Here is a 20,674-nt window from a genome sequence, read left to right on the forward strand (position 1 = left end):
TATTTAAATGCAAAATGCAGCTACTTAGAATTGCATATTAGAATTAACTTCAGTACAAAGCATCTTCAATTTAATATGTTTTCCTTCCCTAGTTCAAGGAGTTGCAGGGGTGTATTCCCAACTGGCTTCATCTGCATAGTAACAGTTCTCTAATAACCACTTTAAATGTCACTCAGGGGTAGGGACTAAAAATGCAGGCTGGTGGCAGACGCAGAGGAGCTTTTCCTTGGGAAGGGGAAGGATGATTTGGGATGCCCCTCCTTTCAGGATCACTTGAGGTGCATTACCTGCTGCAGAGCCATTTCGTCTCCTGCAAAGCAAGTCCTTTATTTTTCCCAAGCTCACAAAGTAAGGAGAAATGTCACTGAACCTAGCAGAGTTTACCTCGGAGTAGTTATGTTGGATCTTATGGCGAGATTTCTGATGCTTTCTAGGTAGGTTATAAAACTGGCCAGGGAAAGGTGTGAAAGTTGACTAGGAAAAGCAACTGGGTGACTTCCCAAGTGGGGTTGTGAAACTGACCAAAACACTCAGGACATACAAAAGCCTTTAACCACATTTTTGGAAACATGAAATCCACTTGCTCTGTGCTGCAGACACTTTAGAAAGCACACAGATGAAACAGCACAAAAATGGTGCCGAGAAGCATCCACTTCAACATGTCGGGAGCAGGGCTTCTAGTGACTGTGAGAATGGGGGGGGGGGCTCCAGCTACACTGCTCACTTGATTATGACATGCCTGCTGTGTGAATGGAGCATTGTGAGAGGTGCACACCACAACCAACAACTACTGTGTCTCCTGAAGTGCAAACAGTTAACAGGAATTCCACTTTCAGACCTTCAGTGGAAGCCTATTGACAGGCCATGCCCAGAGCCCTCAAAAGCCTGGGGTCACCTCGGGAGCATTTTTCTTCTTTGCCACTGAGCCTGCATGCCTAGGCCCATGTGGGTCCAATTACTCACCACACAAATTATGTAGTGTGCAGCTGCCCCCTTTTTGTTTTTACTCTAGGGTAAGCATGCACCCCTAGGGTAGGATTGGGACCACAGAATCCGTGGAGTGGCTTCTTTAATAGCCCCCAAGGCTTACTATGCCATGTGAACCCACCCAGTGACTCTGAGATACACTAGCTATGCAAGCCATCCTAAGATTTTTCATCAGTGGCTGCCATATAATGTTATCAAACAAAGAATAACTAAACCTGCACATCAGCAATACTTGGGTATCATAGCCGGTTTTCTCCCCCTCCTTCCAGGTTGACCAGGACAAAGGCCTTCTAATCACAGGGCATTATTATGTTAAGACTGACCAGCTTGCCTGGCTTTCTGATACAAGAGGAAGGTGTTGCAGTATCAGTAACAAAAGAAAGAAGCAAAGTTGCAGTAACAGCCATTAGGGAAACCGTGGGGTGATTATTACAAACTGAAAAGCCCTCCTTCCTTCCAGTGCAAAGAGTAAACCATGCCTTCAGCTGGACATCTGTGCTCAAGGACCTCTTGCTTGGAGCTTCTGGACTGCTCCGCCCTCTTAGCCTGATGCCCGATGCTTGGGTTAATGATGCTAGGCCTCCTTTCAGCTAGCTTGCTAACCTGACCCACAGCATCCGAAAGTGCCTGTTTCTCAGTCAATACCCAGCAGGCCTCTGGGTCCCCCAGCCTTGCCATTTCCTCTGCAGATTCTGGCCTCTCCTCTTCTGGACCAGAATTTGTATCCAGAAACTTTGCTCGTTCCAAGAGAAGTGGTCCAATCCTGGCATTATCTGGCCAAGCCATGTTCAGACCAAAAGATGAAGCACTGATATTTAAATGCCCTTCCTTGCATGTGTGCATCTTTTCAGAGGTCCTTCTGATATTATTAGTATATCAGAAAGATAGGCTTTGGCTAGCCCTTCCCAGTGTGCTAGATTTCTGCATGAAGGACATGCTTTTCCACACAGGAGAGTACTTAAAATAAGCAGTCCCGAACTTGCAGCCTGAAGTGGTACGGTTCCTCCATGGCTGGACTATGTGCTTCTGCTGTAGGTGTACATTGGTTCTATATCTGCAGCATTTAGGCGTTTGTGACATTGAGGATGAGTTAACCGAAGCAGCATTCACAGTGCAAGCCTCTGTGCATCTACTCAGAAGTAAGTCTCTCTAAGTTCAATGGCGCTTACTCCCAGGTAAGTGTGTCTATCACCAAAATGTGCCTTAATCACTAAACTGCGATATCACAGGAATGAAATAAAGTGTAGCAAGAGCATGAATAGCTGGCTCCCCATGGGAAGTGTGCCTCATACCTTGGAATGGCACACACCTTTACACCACCCATGGCATTTCGGTAACAGCATTTCCACCACCTGAAGTCACCATCTTTTATGCATGGAACGGAAATCCCAGAGTTACCTTTTTATTATTCCTCATTCTTCATTTTCGTTCAGCAGTCCCAGACAGAACCCCCTGTTAAGGTGTAATTGAGTCAGCTCAATGAAATGTTCAAATGTTGCTAAGGATGTTCAAAGAGCAATCAAGATGAAGACCTGAATGTTCTTTGAGCTGAGTTTCCTGCTAGACAGATGTCACTTTCTTTTGATATTTCTGATCAAAAGAAGCCTATCAGCTGAATAGATCAGGCCCAGTAACTAACAGCTCAGAACCAGATAATAGTGCTGAGAAGCTAGTAGGCTGCAATATAGACGGAGAACAGCACTCGGCACCTGAAAGCATTAAATGCCAACTGAGGAAGGAAGAGACAGGCTACCAGAGTGGAGAAAATCAGTTATAGAGAACAACAATGGGAAAATTCCTTTCAGAAGAAACTAAAGGGAGAAGAATTGGAGGAGCGGCATGCTTTAAGCAGAGATGTTTATCTTTAAACCCATTGCCTGAAATGAATGCCACAAACACATTTGTTAGTAAATATATCACACACAAACTAAAGTGTGTGAACTATAACGATGACCATTTCAATGTGAAATCACAGAGAGAAGCCTTTGGCTTTATCACCACATCAAATCTTTTTGGAGCAATCATAAGACAATCCTAGAATGTAAGTCAGAGGCCAGGAATCCAATTGTCTCTGCTGGGAACTGAATCTACTCAAACTCACTTAACAAGATGTCCACTTTCAGTCAAAGAACGAACAAACAAATGAACCTGCCAGTTCTCAAAGGCAAATAAAAAGTAGAAAAGCAATTTGGAGGTGGTGGGAACCCTAGCAAAGTGGAGGATAAAACTGATATGTTCTTTGGCAACAGTGCAGGATGGCTGTGATGAAGCCATCAAGAGGGGAAATACACCTCTCTGGACCTACATCATGACCAGGCAGACTTGCAGAAGTGCACAGATTTATTATTTATTTATTGAGTTTATATGCCACATCCTTAACCAAAAAGGCTTTCTGCATGCCTTCCAATCAAAGGCACAACAATGAAATTAATTGAAATGCCATTCAAGTTAAAACAATAGAATAAAACCAATAAAAAATTTTGAACAAACAATAATAAAATAATTTGAAAGATCAATTTATAAAGTGATCTGCCTGTTGAATTAACAAAAGGTGACAGCAAAATCAAGATCAATTAATATTATGTCATCATCATCTTATGAAAATGACCTCTATCAAACATAAAGATGCGCAAGAGCCCCCTAACACATTTTTTAAATGACCCCATTTGTGCCAATTTAAAAACTCCCACCAAAATTCCCATTTATAACCATTGTTGCCATTAAATTAAGTCAATGCCAGAGGGTAGAAATGGAACAAAATCCACCAGGGCAAGTGAGTCAAATCCATGGAGATTTCATCACCAGAGTGGGATTCTTTACCGTCTCTTATGGCCTGGTGGAGCTGGACTTTCCTACCTCTTCCTTCCCAGGGCAGCCCCTGGGGCTACACTGACAGCCAAGAGATCCTCTTAATGGGCTAAGCTGTGTGATCTCTCCCCCGCAATTAAAAAAAGCACAAAACCAGGCAAGGACCTTGTGTAAATGGATAATTTCAGCTAGAGGAAGGCAGAGCCTAGGTCTAACCCAGTATTTGTAACATTTGTAAAGTGTAAAGCATTCCATATTCCCAATTAACATATTTTGCTATGGATGGGAAGTGTGGAAATACTGCTCTGTGAACATTTTCCATGGCTACCGTTTCAGAAAAAGCAGCTCAGCTGAGCTCAGTTGAGCTTGGGGTATCATCTTTCACACAAGAAACTCTATGCAGGGCTATTCAAATGACTGGACTGTGTGAGTCAGCCCTAAACCAAGGAGTAGAGAAAGATGAAACTGCAACAAAAAGGTTTTGCTGTTCTCATTCAAGGTATCCAGTTATGACTGTAACGAAGTTCTGTTTCCCTCCTGGGTGCCCCATTGAGTTCATCTTGATCAAAGTGTGAACACACCTGAGCATGGCCTTGGAGCGAAGACCCTGGGCACCATTCAGAGAATTGCAGCTCTCTGGCAAGACTGCTTGACAGTTGCCTGGCTCTGCAGAAGTGTTAACAGGAAGGATGCGGCCCAGGCGAAAAGCAGAGTTGATTCCAGGAGAGAAGTCCCTGCGACAAGGCCACCCTCTGTGTCTGGCAGGGAGAAAGTAATTCCCGATGGGGAGGATGAAGTCGCACAATTGCATGCAGAGCCGGGCCCTACCTGCTGGGCCTTGGGCGGCTGCCTCAGGCAGTAGTGCATTGGGGAGCACTGTTGTCCTGGAGGGCTTGTCAGGAGTGCTCAGCTGGGTATGGATGTGGTAGCAGCAGCTCACTTCACTTTGCAAAGTGCTGCTGGTGGCCATCAAAAAATGGGTCTCATAAGGACATTAAGGGCATGATCCCAGGCCCGCTTCTGTGCATCCCGTGCAAGATGCGAGGCATGGTGGTTGGAGTCTCCACTGTCCCACACCTTGCACCCTGTACTCCATCTAGACGGCCCTTTCTGGATGTCTGGATGAAGCACCACAGAGGGGAGGGAAGGAGGCTGGGTGCGGGAGGAATTCGGATACGGCATCGGCATTGGCCCCAGCAACCTCCCTGGGGCGCCTCTATGCAAGGTTCAGTGTGGATGCCAGGAAGTACTTCCTGATGGTTAGGACTCCAAGGGCATGGATGGGATTCCACGCGAGACGGTGGAAACCCCTTTGTTGAGGGTGTTCAAGGATAGGCTGGGCATGCACATGGTAGGCATGTCATGAGCAGAGCCAGCTGGAGCCGAGGGTCAGACTAGATGGCCCAGGAGACCCCTTTTGACTCGCTCAGTTGCTGTTTCTATTAGCCCTCTCTGAGGTGATTTCCAACCGCACCATTCCTTCCACGCCAGCTGCGAGGAGAGTGGGACAAGACAGCATTTGGAATCCCAGCTCTGAAGTCCCAGAACCTCAGAGCAGAGGGTCCAAACACTCATGTCCCTGCACCCCACCATACAATGCCCAGGATCTGCAATGATCAAGCTGCACACAGTATCTGATTGCAGTATCAATTGATGCCATGCGAAATGGCTTTCCACAGTATCTTTCAGTCCTTTTCATCCCTTAAACATGTTTCACCTTCATGAAGCGATGGCTATTTCACTTCATTTATATGCTGAATAATAATAATGCTTATATTTAGTGTTCGAAATGTTTCACATACATAATGCTGCAGAAGATGAGGCATATGTAATAGCCCGCAAGCATTAAGTACAGCTATGTGTGAGTGAGCAGTTTAAGGAAGCCCAGCCTAAATGTCTAAGCTACCTAGTTTTTCAAACCCTAAGAAAACAAATCTATGAATAATGCATAACCTATGAATACAGTGCTTTGGGACCTATTCCTAAACATATGATATTACATGCATTTCTTAATTTAAAAAATAAACAGAGGCAACTGTTATCCACAAGGGATGGGGAAGGACAAAACCCAGGCACTGTCATAGCAACTGGAGCAATCTGAAATTAGGAGGGAGCCCCTCAAGGCTGCAAGCCCCAGAGACAGGGAGCAATTTCCATATATTGGTCTCCGAGCATTCTGCATACGCAGCAATAAACAGCGTGCCCAGGAGACATGGAGAAATGCACAGAAATCTGTTGCATCCTTTTGCAAGTAGAATTTTATCACGTCTCTCGCCTACAGCCAGTCTTTACTTCATGGAAGTCACTGGCTACATTCTGTACTGTGAAGCTTGCACAAACCCACTACTGCTCCGACAAGCCGATGGGACTATTCAGGCCCAGATGAAAGTGACTAGAGGCCCTGGGCTAGGAGGTCTTGGGAGGCCCAAGCATAATAACATCTGATCATGAGCAACAAAACCTCTTTCTCTTCTTCATCCACGTGATGAAAGTAGAACATCACTGAAATCTTAGTACTGATAAAAATAGGGTTTCTAAATTTTTAATATAAATTAAAATAAAGACAAAGTATATTTATAATATGTTTATTATAAATATAAATAATATAAATAAATAAATACAATATATTTGTAATAATACAATTACTTGACTATAATAATATAATAAAAATAAATATAAATATAAATTATAAAAATATAAAATAAACCTTTAATAAGTTTGCAAAAGTAAGGAATTAATGAAGATGTTCACAAAGAACATCCATAGGGGTATCACAGCTATGTCATAACATTACACTAAAGTCAGGACAGCTTCTTTCTAGCCTTTTTTGGTGCAAACTTATCAATTATATCATTGAAATCAGTAAGTCACAGTTTATCATTTTCTATGCAGGGAATGCTTAGATCAGACAACCAATCTTGGGACATTGTTGACTATAGATCATTGCTTAGCTTTTTAAATGAACTTTTGCCTAGGTATGTCCCTGATATTTGTCTTTACAAATAGAATAGAATAATATTATTTTAAAATAATTGGCAGGAGGCTGAGGCCCTCCTAGATTATGAGGCCCTGGGCTGCAGCTCATTCAGCCCCAGTGAGAATCTGGCACTGGGACTATTAATTCATTCCATGCTACTTATTAAAAAAGGGCTGCTGACCGAGAAATCAACTGTGAGAGTGTGGACCTGACCCTGGGCTGGGCACAAGGAGCCATGTTAGAGAGGACCCAGCTGTGGTGATTCATTGCTTAGCCAGAGGGAGCACCAGAGCAAAGTAAGTCCATCCCCTGCTCCCCTCACAAGCTGCTAATTGTTGCTACCACCTGTCATTCCAGGTCTGTGCAACTGGACTGTGAGATAAGCCACATAAATTGCATCCACTGGATTCGCACACCAAGCTAAGCCACAGTGGGTTGCTTTTGTGGATAGCTGCAGAATGGCTGAGTGTGGCATCTAAACCCAGAGTGAACCCAACATGGAAAATATTTATTGCGATAGATACTGGGACAACCTTATCCAACATCTGGCACACTGTCCAAGCATCTATCCCAGTGAATACCCAGCTTTGCAATTTGGTGCGCATTTTATGAACAGTCTTTTTAAAAAATACTGTTTCTTGCTTAAGCCTTTAGAATGCAACTGGCTGGAAAATTAATACACATATATATTCAGCCATCTTTGAGTTAAGCCTTTAAATTATAATAATAAGAGTCTAGCTCAATATGAAAGACAACAGAGGTAAATGTTGTTTGACTTGTGAAATGGGTCATACAAAATCCTATGATCATTCAGTTACTTTGCCCCAATAACACTGTGTTGATAATAAATAAACCAGTCGGCTCCAGGAAAGCCATGGAAGGGGAAATAAAGTCTCTCTCTCTCTCTCTCTCTCTCTCTCTCTCTCTCTCTCTCTCTCTCTCTCTCTCTCCGTGTGTGTGTGTGTGTGTGTGTGTGTGTGTGTAAAATCTAGTAGTATATGTTTCAAGGAGAGCCATCTTTGTGTCCACTCTCTATAGTAAACTCTTTGTTGCTGGCTGGCCTTCACCATTGTTTGTACTCAATTCCAGTTGCTGTTCAGACTCAGGGGAATGATTGGCTTTCTCTTCAAGTTTCAAGAGACTTCCAAACCCATCATTATTTCTCTCTAGAGTGCAGTTTGCTACTTCTGTTAGCTACATCTTTCTTAAACCACCATCTGGAAATAATTAGTTGCTTTACTTTTCTGTCAGTTACGCTAGATAAACACCAGACAATTCTTCTGTAAGGAGAGCTACCATGTTTTTGGCAGCAGCTCTCAGACATTGCCAAAATGAGCATCTCCAAGTGAGAGAAAGACACTGTTTGCATCGAACAAAACCCACAGGTTGTTTAAACTATGTCTTGTTAGAAACACGCAATACCAAGCAAACACACAGTCTCCACATACTCCTCAATTCCACTTTCAATTAACAACACAGTGAAGGGTTGTACTGAAGTTTTTCTACACAAGGCTGTTAATCAGCTGTTAATCTGCAGTATCAACTTTCAGTTTTATCACAGAATTGACATCTGAGCGCTGCATAAAGAAAGTTTTCCTTCCTACTTTTCCACCCTATAATGTCAAGGGTGAGGGTGCAGAATACTGCAAAGACACAGATGATTAAAAAGTTTTCTTTTGCTTTTACTATTAAAAGCTACACTTTCCCAATTCTGAAGAGAAGAGAAGCCTTCCCCAAATGTTTTTTAGACAGAGAAGTGTTCCACAAGATCAGAAAAAGCCCAGAACAATCAACCATTTATCAGCAGCTCAACAGATGCCATGGATGGGGCAGTGTATCTTTCTATATAGTAGTTCCCTGAGATGCCATGAAAGATCTCCATGTGCATGGAGCTGAGGGATGGATGTACACAGAGCATTGGCTAAATGGCTGCTGTTAAACAGGAAGCCTCTGTGTCCTTGTGGATTGTCTGGCTCCGTGGTGGCTAATGATATGTAGGTTATGATGTTTGGGGTTCTATTTAGACTAATCTCAATGTCAGATCTGCCTCCAGCACCTTGCACCAAGCTGCTTCTGGAGATTCAGCGTGGCAATCACCTTTGTTGGTGTGTTATTGACATCCTAAATTCCAATGCCAGCAAAGTGCCACCAAGCATAGCATTTTACTGGTGCAGAAGTTGTTGGCACCAGCAAAGCAGGTATTAGACCTGGTTGGCAAAACTGGCATAAGAATTACACAACTTTAATGTCAACAGTGAAGAAATTGAAATTATGAAAGATTTTGCATACCTTAGCTAAAACAGCAATTCAAAGGGAAACTATAGCCGTAAAATCAGAAGTAGACTGGGACTTGGAAGGCCTGCGATGACGGTACCAGAAAATGTAAGGACTGGAGATCAAGGCCAACATCTTCCACATATTGGATTCTGGATCACTTTGAGGAGTGTGAAAGCTGGACAGTAGAGAAAGCTAACAGGAAGAAGCATTGTCCTCTTGGCATTTTTATCACAAGCTTGAAATATAAAAACACATAATACAATTACTATTATTTTAAATACTTCAGTTTCATTGCAGGAGTAGTGGGGGCAGGACTTTTGGGGGCATCTTTCACAGTACAGCTTCAAAGCCAAGCTCACAGGAGAATTTTTTCTCATATGTTAAACACCTGGCCATAATTACCTTCTCATACCATATTTCAAGGGGAGCTACAGGTCAGTTAGAATGTACCTACTACTGCAATCTCTCTGCAGCTAGAAGGGCCTCAGGAAGCAGGGGATGTGGACAACCCTGCTTGGGAATCAGGGAACTGCTGCCACTCTAAGTTAGCAAAACTGGGTTAGTTGGACTGGGCTGGTTAGAAGCTTCCTCTGTATTTATATTAGCAAGCAAACTAAAGAGTGGTAAAAAAAACATACCTTGTTCTGGGATCAAAGATTTTATCTCGGATGTTCTTCATACTTTTTTGCTCCTTAGAATTTGAGCAAGGATGGAGAAAGAAAGTGCTTGTTGAGTTGTGTCAGCTTTGGGACACACAAGGCACTATTCCACCCAAATGGAGATAGACCAGAACAATTGCTTTCAAAGTTCCTGCTGGATCATCAAATAAGAATGATACCTATTATTGCCACAATTGATATTGTATGTGTGCAACAGATATTCTGTGCAAACAGATCCACATGGGATCTTGCAGTGACTCTGTCCAAAGAGAAAATAATCATAGAACACAGAAACAGAGCAAGTCAGTAGGGGTCTCCCAGGCCATCTAGTCTGACCCCCAGCTCCAGCTGGCTCCACTCATGACACGCCTACCATGCGTATGTCCATAATCCATTGATCTGCTTTCTAAATATATGGTCTCGTGTGGATCCCACTGAGAAATCTCTAAGGGCACATCCTATCCCAGGTTCCCTTGAACTGGAGGCCAGCGGGCATCCAATGCAGAGCAAGAGGAGCAACAGAGGTGATCTTTGCTTCCCTGTCCTCCCATTCCTCATTTTCATTAGATGGGCTTCTTCACCCATCTAGTGGGAGAGAGAGAGAGAATCCAGTATAATTCTTTCTACACCAGCTACAAGGAGCCGGGGGAGGGAGCTAGAGTCTGATTCCCAGCACTGTCTGCCAACTTGGAACTGGGAACTGGAGCTAGCCTATGCTCCCCTCACACAATGTCTAGGGTCCTCCATTGCCATCAGCTTTGTGGTTGTTTACTGTTCCAGATCCTTTGATGGAATGACTACATCACTGGCAGAGATAACAGCTGGCATAACATTTTGTCCAAAAGCAAGGCTGGTGTAATATCTCCTGAAATAGTTTGTCAATTCTTGTCTGATAGATTTCCTGCCACTTTGCTTCACAGCAATAAAACATTCAATCTCTCTGTCAATTCTCAGGTTGTAGAGCTGATTTAGTAAAAACACAATTCACCCTTGCATGATGGAAAAAGAAACTCACATATATCTTACCATAATTGATAACTTTAGCCCACTCTAATTAGGTTAGTATGCAGTCAGTGTAAGAGACTGTGTGGTAAACTGGGGGTGTGCAGGGATGCCACAATTTCTTACAGAGGGGTTTCACTTACATTGTGCATTTTTTCTAAGAGACTAGACAAAGGATGGTTCATTTAAAGCTGCTTCCAGAGCACAGTCAAAAAGCTTTCTGCAGCTATGCCATTTTTTCTCCTTAATCTTTGTTGGTGTTGTTTTTGTTTCCTGGTAAGAAAAAGATGGAAAAAGTAGTGAGGAAACACTGGAGGGCTACCTAGCAAAGAGGATAACATTGTGTAAAATTTGAGGGAAAATGTAGTGTGATTGCACAGCAAAAGCCTAATCCAGAATCATTCAACTTTGGGAAAACTTCCTCCAGATTTATCCACGTTATTGCCAGCTATGCAATGCGTAATTTCTTCCAGTGAATATTTTATCTTCTCCAAATTGATCTTGAGGTTTTAGCTGAATCTCTTGCATCAGTTTACTGTTGCTAAATACATATGTTTACTACTGCTAAATATAACACCTGGTTTGGTTTCATTCCATTTCTGTAGCAAGAGAACTTACATCTCTCAGAGGCCTCTGTGCTTTCAGATCAATTTTTTCCCTGGTGAGCCTGTATCCTCCTGTAGGCCTTTCTCTTTTCTGGCAAGCACCTTGAAGTTGAGCTGAATTCTTGAGCTGAGTTGAATTCAACTTGAGTTGAATTCTTAAGCTCATGAAAAGACACTCTCCTTTTTCAAGGTGTGATGAACTCTACCCGTAGATGTTCCAAGCAAATGTTGAACACTCAGATTGGCTATTTTGGGCAAGACAAGAAGAAGAGCTTAAGCATTCAACTGCCATCTGCACCATATGATAACATGCCCCCATAACATGATTTTCAGCATGCAGATATCTTAGGGGCAATTTTAGTATTTAGAATTCTATTTCTCACAGCCTTGTGTCAATTGTTTTAACTCAAAGATAAAAATGAAATGGAATCCAATTCAGAAAAACTGTTGTCTCAGGATTATTACCAATACCGTAGAAAGAACTGAAGAAACAAGGGAATGCTGAACCCTGAAACAAGACTGATGGAATAGAACAGTCACAGTTGGCAAATGCTTGATTTGAATGACTGTTTAGTCTGACAGTGCAATTAAGAGAAACAGGTTTTTGCTCACATGGATATTTAGGGAATGGCTGATCTTTCTGTGATAAAAAAATTATGCATGCAAATTGTTATGAATGGATTGACAGTGATAGGAAATTACTTGCTTATTTTTGAAAAGAGAAGAATGACATCAAACAGTTCCAAAATACCATGCGAAAAGCAGAATGTTCTAAATTGATCAGACCCAGAGAGTAAAAGCAAAATGGCTTGTCCGAACTACCGTAAGTCTTTTAAATATTTAACAGAAATTGGTATTGCTCCACAGTCAGTAAAAATGAGCAAGCTCATGATTCATAAGTGCAATAAATCATATGGTCATTTTTTGCTATTGGACTCTCCAAATGGAATGCACTTTGAATTTCCAATGTTGCAGGGGAGTTGTATGTGCGCTGTTACTGGTTTTTAAAAATCAATTTTAATCAAACTTCCTTCATTTTGTGACTTGGCTCAGAAGATGCTGGAGCTGCTTAGAATGCTGCCTTCATCAAGAGTTTGGTCAAGTGCGCAGATTACATTCTATTACACTATAGAGAAGAAAAAGTGAATTAAAATACTCTTATATACCACTTACTGGTAAAATTAAAGAACAAAGCATATACCAAAGTGCTCGTGCTTTTATTTATTCATTAAGGCTTTTATATACTGTACTTATTCTTATGTATTTATCACATTTCTATACCACTTCCTAACTGAAGCTCTCTATGTGCTTCACAACAATTAAAACCATACAAGTTAAAATACATTATAGAAGTTTAAAACTACCATATAAAACAGAATTTCAGAGCAGTGTACAACTTCCATTATGCGATAGTACTTTCAACAACATCCTCAACACACTTTCAGAAACAGTAAAGGTAAGGGAAAGGGAAAGGTTTTCCCTTGACGTTAAGTCCAGTCATGCCTGACTCTAGGGGGCGGTGCTCATCTCCGTTTCCTAGCCAAGGGAGCCAGCGTTTGTCCGCAGACAGTCTCCATGGTCATGTGGCCGGCAAGACTAAACACCGAAGTGCACAAAACGCTGTTACCTGCCCACTGAAGTGGTACCTTTTTATCTACTTGCATTTGCATGCTTTTGAACTGCCAGGTTGGCAGGAGCTGGGATGGAGCAACGGGAACTCACCCCGTTGTGCAGATTCGAACCGGCGACCTTTCGATCTACCCAGCAGCACAGCGATTTAAACCACTGCACCACCTGCAGTCCCTCAGAAACAGTAGGTTGCATTGAATAGTAGAGTGTATTCCAGGACTCTTGTTCAAGGATCATGTGGGGCTCCCAGAGCACTTGACTGAATCTCAGATTCAGGCCCACTGTTTCCTGGCCCAGTCCTCACATACTTTATGCCTCAGCCATGGAAGGGGTGACCCACCTGGATGCTGGTCATCCCAAGTACACTGCCTCAGCCAGTTTACGCTAGTCCCACCCCAAGAGACCAACGCAGATGCCCCAAAAGGGATAGCCCTCCACTCTACACCTTACTCCCAGGGCTTAGTCCTCTCAGCCAAGGAAACAGAACCTGCAATTCCCCTACTTCCGAGCCCTTGAAAGCCTCTGGTTGAGGGGAAAGGACATGCCCAGAGAGGGCAAACTGCACTGCTTCAAGCCAGGGCTTGACTTATCTAGCCGTACTATTTTCCCAGCAGATCCACTGAGCGCTTATCAAACCAGTATCTACATAAAGACTCAGATGCTGGCCCCTGTCAGAAAATGCATCATTGAGTGGAAAAACTCCTGCACTGCATATGAATCCCCAGGCCCTCTCTCAAAAATACTAACCAGTGGTCTGATTCAACAGAAGGCAGCTTCCGATGTTGGTACCCTCTGCGCACTGCTTCATTCCTGTAGGCATGTTGCATTCAATATCAGCTGTGTCAGGCCTTTCTCAGGGCCTCTCAGTAGGAGACTCCTGTAGATCCCAGAAATATGGATCTTAAGCTTGCCTACTGCATGAAATATTATTATCTGTTAGTCCTTGTTCACATTAGTCACTGTAACAATTGGATCAACCTACCTAGTGATTATTTTCCTAGGGACACCATTGCCCTGTGTCCAGGGCTGGAGCCCTCAGGCTCAGGGGCCATGCTCAGCTACCTGAGGAGGGCTTTCTTTGCGCTGGCGCCCCGGCTGTGGAATGTGCTCCCCAGAGAGGTTTTCCTGATGCCAACGTTATATGCTTTTCAGAACCAGGCTAAAACCTTTTTATTTACCCAATATTTTAAAGTTTAAAAAAATTAATCAGATTTTATTCATCCTCAGTTGTATTTTATCTTGCTATTGAATTTATTGGCTATTTATCACACTGTAAGCCATCCAGGGACGATTCATATAGGATGGGATAAAAATATCCTAATAAATAAAAAAAAAATTCCCAGAGGGGCCCTACTCCTTCCCCTTTGCAGGAACTAGTTTCCCTGCTCTACTGCAGCTCTTTCCCCCTCCCAAAAGGCTGAAATGCCCCTCCAAAGGCTTGCCTTAAACAGTAAGAACATTCTGCATTGTGGCGCAACATGCTGGCATTTTAGCCTCACCAGCCTTTTGCCTTTTGCCCCTCCCCCTTTGCCTCCTCCTCCCCTCACTAGCCCAGCACTCCGCACACAAGCTGGCAGGCCAGCTGCCCACAGGGTCCCTCAAGCAGGATGGGTGCAAGGCCTCCTCCTGCCCGAGCTCCTCAGCAACTGGCGTGTGCAGTGGAATCCTCACCCCCCCCCACCCTGACCCAGCATGGCTGCTTATGTACCCAAGGCCAGCCAAGTAAGGTTGGCACCCGAGGACACAAGGGCCTCTCTCCTCCCTGCCAGTAAAAAAGGTACAGCAGTGACGGATTAAGGGCCTCCTGCCTCCCTGTGAGCCTGCCTGGGCACTCAGGTGGGCCAGTCAGGCAAACACTAGCCGCTTCCTGTGGGGCCATTCCCACATGGGGCGTCCTCCCACAAGACCCATGCCTGGACCCTGCTCTCCAGTTCTTTTTTCCCTTTTTAGAAAAGCTCCGAAGACGCATCTGTCGAACATTTAACTGTCAAGTGCTGTTGTTTTAGAGCTTTCCACTTTTTAAACTGGCCAGTTAAGGTTTTATTGTTTAAATTGTTAATCAGCACTTTAGAACACAATCTTATCCCTGTTTAGACAGAAAAAAGTCTTACATCTGGCAGTGATGCTGGGAAGTGGTACATCCTCGACAACATTTTGCTTCCGGAACCTGCATAGGATTGTAACCTTAATGGCTTATTTTAACAAAAAGGGGTATAGAAATATTAATAATAAAAATAAAAAATTGTAGATCTTTCATGATATGATCACTTCACTTGGCCAAATGCGGGGTGGGGGCAGCATCTGTGCTAAAGTGCTGGAGACCATGGGAACTGTTCCCATCGTCTTGCCAAATGCCATTGTATGAACATATCTAGTTCTGCCTCAAAAGGCTCTTATCAGATTCACATCTTTCCCAGGACTTGCTGACATTTAAATTCCTCAGGGTCAGTGTATGGTTTTCTTGAAAAAAATCAACTTCTTGTTCCCAGATATTAAATATGTTCAGTAAATTGGACTACTCTGGCCCCTGAGGTTTTCCTGTCACTAGAATTCCACCATATGATTGCAACTTCTGCTGAAGTAATGCTTGGAATATAAGCTTCTGCAAGAACACAATTGAACCCCACATAAAAAATGTAGTACTAGCCAACGGCTTTCTGTAGACTGGCAGCATGTTTAATCCATACCTTTGCTTTGGCCTTCACCTTAGCCCACAGCTGAGTCTCTCCAAGAGCACGGAAGAACACAGATCTCACAAGCACATTAACCACTGGAGTCCCTTGGACGGAGCTTTTCACCCGGCTGCCAGGCACATGCACCTCACCACCCCCAGCCTGCACTTTCCCTATGCACACCATGGCAGTTTGTTCTTACTATTATGATTTCACTATATTTATAGTCCTCCTTTCTTCCTCTTGCAAGGCAGCTAAGGTGACTTCCAAAGTGCTCTTCTTCCCATTTTAACTTCATGACAACAACCCAGTGAGGGAGGTTAGGCCGGGAGTCCATGACTGGCCCGACATTACTCAACAAGTCAGTCAGTTTTGTGGCCAACTGGACACCAGACCCAGATCTCCTGAGTCCCCATCCAGCACTGGTTACACTGACTCTCTCGGAACCACAATCATTTGTTCTTCATTTTAGCTTAGATAGTCCCAACTGCCTCCACTGCCATGGTCGTTGTTCATGTATTTTAAGTCATTCATTTATTTACTACAGGATATGGATATGCTGCTTGTACCAGAGCGCTCTGGGAATAAAAATAATAATAAAGACTGAGATCTAATAGGAATGATGTACAAAAGGACAAAAATGTGGAAGTGAAGAACAAAAGCAAGCAAATTCATGGCAGCATTTTGTTATATAATGGAAGTTAGACAAGGGCCCAGTGGAATGAAAATGGCAGGGGACTGCTTTGCAAAGGAAAAAGCTGGGCATTCCCTGTGTTGCCTTTTCTCCAGCAGGCAAAAATATTCAAGCAGAGCTGAGATATGAGTTGGCCTGTTTTATAACTGGTTCAGTTTTGATTTCTTCTCTGCTACGCTTTTAAATTGTGTTTTAATGTATTGTTTGAATGTTACACTTGAATAAAGATCTTGTTTTTAAACTGAACTCCATTAATAGCTGTCTTGAGCACCAGTTTTTGGCAAGATATAAATTAAATAATAATTTCAAAAATGCCAGATAGGGGCTGGTCCCTACTGAGCTGACAGAGAGAGACCCTTTGCTCCACTGCAAAGTTGCATGGGCACGGATGAAATGAACACAGGAAGTTGCCGAAATGCTGGTACATCTAGCCCCATTCAGCTTCTCAGGCAGGCAAGGGGCAAGTCCGTATGGCATAGCAACACACCCTGTTCATGGAGCAACCCACAATATGCCTGACAGATGATTGAGCTTATTGTGCGTTATCTGCCCTGCCCTGTCCCTGACCCAGTTACAGGAGCTGATGGCACAATGCTCTCGTTTCTCCTTCCCTATGCCAAGCCCATTTTCAGTCACTGTTTGTTTTTCTGAGAACTCCATGCACCCACCAGTGACCGCTGTTCCACCAATGCCCAGGTAGGCCTTTGAAGTGACCATCATTGGTTCCTTACCTTTGGAGGGACCACAGAAATGTGCATAATTACCTCTTCCCGGTTTTTTGTAGGTTCTTTCTTACAGGTGCCTGAAATGTGGAGTCTTGCCTCATCAACGCCCTGGTGTCTGCTGTCCGAGTGTGGTAGCTGATACCTGTGGACACCGAGCAAGTGAAACAACATATAGGTTACTTTGCACACAATTAGCAGCTGTCAGTTGGTGAACCGTCAATTGCAAAGCAAAATGGCAAAGGGGTGTTTGCCCCCCAGAGCGAGTGGTTCACCAATTTCCACCTTAGCAATGTGATTCTCTAGTTTTTAAGCGCTGTCCTCATAGTTCTTAGTGCCCTCCACCTTTTCCCCAAGCCTCTAGGTTCTCTAGGTCTACATCCCACGCCTTTCTCCAAGTGCAATTTTTAAAGGGTTCTTTAAAAAGAATCTGACAGATTTGCGCATATCTTGAGACAGCAAAATATATGCATGCATATTATAATTCCATACAAATGCCCTAGTGATTTAAGTAGTCTGCTTTTTTGGCTAGTGCTTTAGAGGTCATTTTTTGCACTGAATAATGGCTGGTTAGCCAACAAGCACTCCCTTCAGTAGCACATGTGTATGAAGTGAAAGAAATCTTTCGGACTTTTTTCTTTGATATGAACAGGAGCGTGGCTTTTTAAACCCCTGCTTCTTCAATAGGACCCAGAGAGGTTTTGTCAGCATTGTTTCCTGATTACCTCCCTTGCTTTCTCTTAGCCTATGAACTGGGTCACCTACAGAATTTTTAGATGGGGCATTAAAGAGACATCTCGTTCTGGCTGTTGTCAATTCATGACACTTAACAATAAAAAGATGTCCTCAGATGATCCACAAGGCCAGCGGTTGCAAAATCAATCCTTATCTTAAACCTCACCTTCTGCACAGTGGTTAGGTTTCATGTCATGGCTGACACATGGCTTGAGCAGGAGGAAATTGTACTCAAGGTATTATGAGGTTTGAAGGAGGGGAAGAAAACCTTTGGGTTGGATCCAAAGAGGTGTGAGTAAAATCCAGCAAATTGCTAGCTGTTCTACAGATGCCAGCAGTGACATTTATACCAGGTGTGGATAGTAAATTCTGTAATAGCACTCATCTTTACATATATAGATGAGACTGAGCAAACAGAAGAATTTATTTATTTATTTCTATTTAATGCAAAACCCATCTTTCCATCAGAACATGTCCAAGGCATCTATCAATAGTACATCTTTAGACTTGGCTTAGTTTTTCTTTCACCAGTATTCTGGTGTGAGATGTGAAACAGTCCTGTGAGTGAAAGAGCACCTGTGGATTCAACTCTAAAAAAAGACATGCAATAGGATTAGATGTATCATGGAACATAATCATTGTTACCAGTATTATTCATAAAAGGTTATTACAGTTTTAAAGTCCTTAGAAGGACTGGATCCTTAAACATCACTAAAGGCAATAGCATAATTCCAGTATAGACTCAATAAAGCAAAAACCACAAGAGAGTCAGACCTCAAGCAGTGGTGATTGTTACTAAAAGTTTCCACAGACTTTTGTGCATCAGCTTTTTCTGTAAAAGATATTCACTGTGTACTCATTCCTTCCTCATCATCGTTCACAGGTTCTTTAAATGATGCCTGCACACACAAACACATACCAGTTTTGCTTCTGTTTTTACAGACCACTTTCATTGTGGTTTCTAAGGTGGGAAAATTGGAGTATTACTTGTTAATGTGAAAGAAATATTTTCCCTACTTATGTAAATACATTGTTCTACTATGGCACACCAGATGTTAAGCAGTGAGAAAGCAGGAAAAGAGCCCAGATCTTAATTCTTCCACAAAACCAAAAGTAGATACGGTAGTTTAAAAGCCTTGTATATAACCCTGTTGATCAGATTTTGTAACTGATGTCAGTTAGAAGAGTTTAGTTCATCCACAATGTGGCTTCTTACCAGAACATGCATATTAAGAGTTTCAAGTGTATGAATGTGTTTGATTTTATTTTAATTTATCTGAGTGAAATGATACAGATCCAAAACTGGGAAATTGTGGTTTATCAGCACATGAAATACCTGCTCGAACAGGTGCTACATTCAGTGAAGTTAGCATTAGTAATTGATCTGCTTCTTTGCATTTATAAAGTGTGCTACAAAAATTAAGAGATCTGGCTGGCAACCAGCCATGCTGTCTTGAAAGCGAAACAGCACCACTCAGTATATAAAAGCTCGAGTCAGAACTCATTAGCACTGTCACATCATATATCACCGGAGCTAGTTTTACTAACAGTAAAATGTGCAGGAGATGGGTATAAATTGCTGCTTGTTTCACTTAGGGCTGGTTAAAGTGTATGTATACTTCACTTATTAATGAGATGCAGTGCAGTATATTACCCATGATTACTTCAGTTTTGTTACTATTTCAGCTGGATTCCTCAAGCCTGCAGACCTGCTCACATTTATTGGGGATGTGGCCCACCAAATTTGGAGGAATTTGAAGCCTTGCCTCCAACGAAATATGGGCAGAATTGAACTTCACACCAATTAAGGAGTTCTCTTCCCATTCATCAGGGCACAGTTGATGCTGTAGAACAGCCTTCCCCAACCTGATGCCCCCACACCAATGTTTTGGATCACAACTCCCATTATCCCCCAGTGGCTGCACTGGCAAAATATTTCAAGAGCTCTAGGTTGGGGTAGTCTGGTATAGAAGTAGCATCCTTCTCATGGTGTCAGTCTTTGCAGCTGTCGTATGCCTTCTGGAGAGATAAGTTACCATTATGTTTCAATTTCAAATAAGCTTGAAACTTAAGGATGTCTAAGCAGTCTTACCAGGTTTTAAAAATGAAGTCAATACATCCAGTGCATTTCTTGCAGACAGCAGAAGCAGTAAAAGAGACCATTCTTCTTATACCTGCCTTTGTCTGGCCCATTGCCTTTCCATAGTCCCCAGAAAAATAAGAATCTTCTGAATTGTGCTAAGCTATTAAATTATCTCTGTTCAGCAACTCCTTATTCACATGCAAGATTGTAGGCCCCACACAAAAGTGAAGCAGAACTTGAGTTAGCATGATCTTGAGTTAGCGAGTTTCATCTTCAGGATCTGGGCTTCTAAAGAGCAGTCAGGGTTGATCTCCTCTAAGTCTGACTGGTTTGATCGAAAGGGACTCGCAGGAGTCTCCTCCAGCACAGCAATGCAAAGGCCTCAATTCTTCGGCACTCAGCCTTCCTTATGGTCCAGCTTTCACAGCAGTACATTGCAACTGGGAAAACCATAGCCTTGACTATATGCACTTTTGTCGGCAGGGTGATGTCTCTGCTTTTTCGTATGTGTCTAGATTGGCCATAGCTTTCCTTCCAAGGAAAGAACAACTTTTAAATTTTTGGCTGCAATCACCGTCTGTGGTGATCTTGAAGCCCAGGAAAATAAAATCTGTCACTACCTCCATTTCTTCCCCATCTATTTGCCAGGAAGTGAGAAGACCGGATGCCATGATCTTAGTTTTCTTAATGTTGAGTTTCAAGCCAACTTTTGCACTCTCCTCCTTCACCCGCCTCAAGAGGCTCTTTAGTTCCCCTTCACTTTCTGCCATAGAGTGGTATCATCTGCATATCTGAGGTTGTTGATGTTTCTCCCAGCAATCTTA

General features: G+C 42.9%; 1 long non-coding RNA gene across 1 annotated transcript in view; it reads left to right on the forward strand.

Moving 5' to 3' along the window:
* The first annotated feature begins 14,490 nt into the window (after positions 1–14,490).
* Positions 14,491–20,674, forward strand: part of LOC123034104 — a 23,695-nt gene continuing 17,511 nt past the window's right edge. Inside the window, exon 1 of the long non-coding RNA XR_006416693.1 lies at positions 14,491–14,602. This is a non-coding gene — a long non-coding RNA (uncharacterized LOC123034104). The remainder of the gene's footprint in view (positions 14,603–20,674) is intronic.

This window comes from Varanus komodoensis, unplaced genomic scaffold (genome assembly GCF_004798865.1).
Source record: "Varanus komodoensis strain SLA01 unplaced genomic scaffold, ASM479886v1 scaffold6_2, whole genome shotgun sequence".
Taxonomy (NCBI): domain Eukaryota; kingdom Metazoa; phylum Chordata; class Lepidosauria; order Squamata; family Varanidae; genus Varanus; species Varanus komodoensis.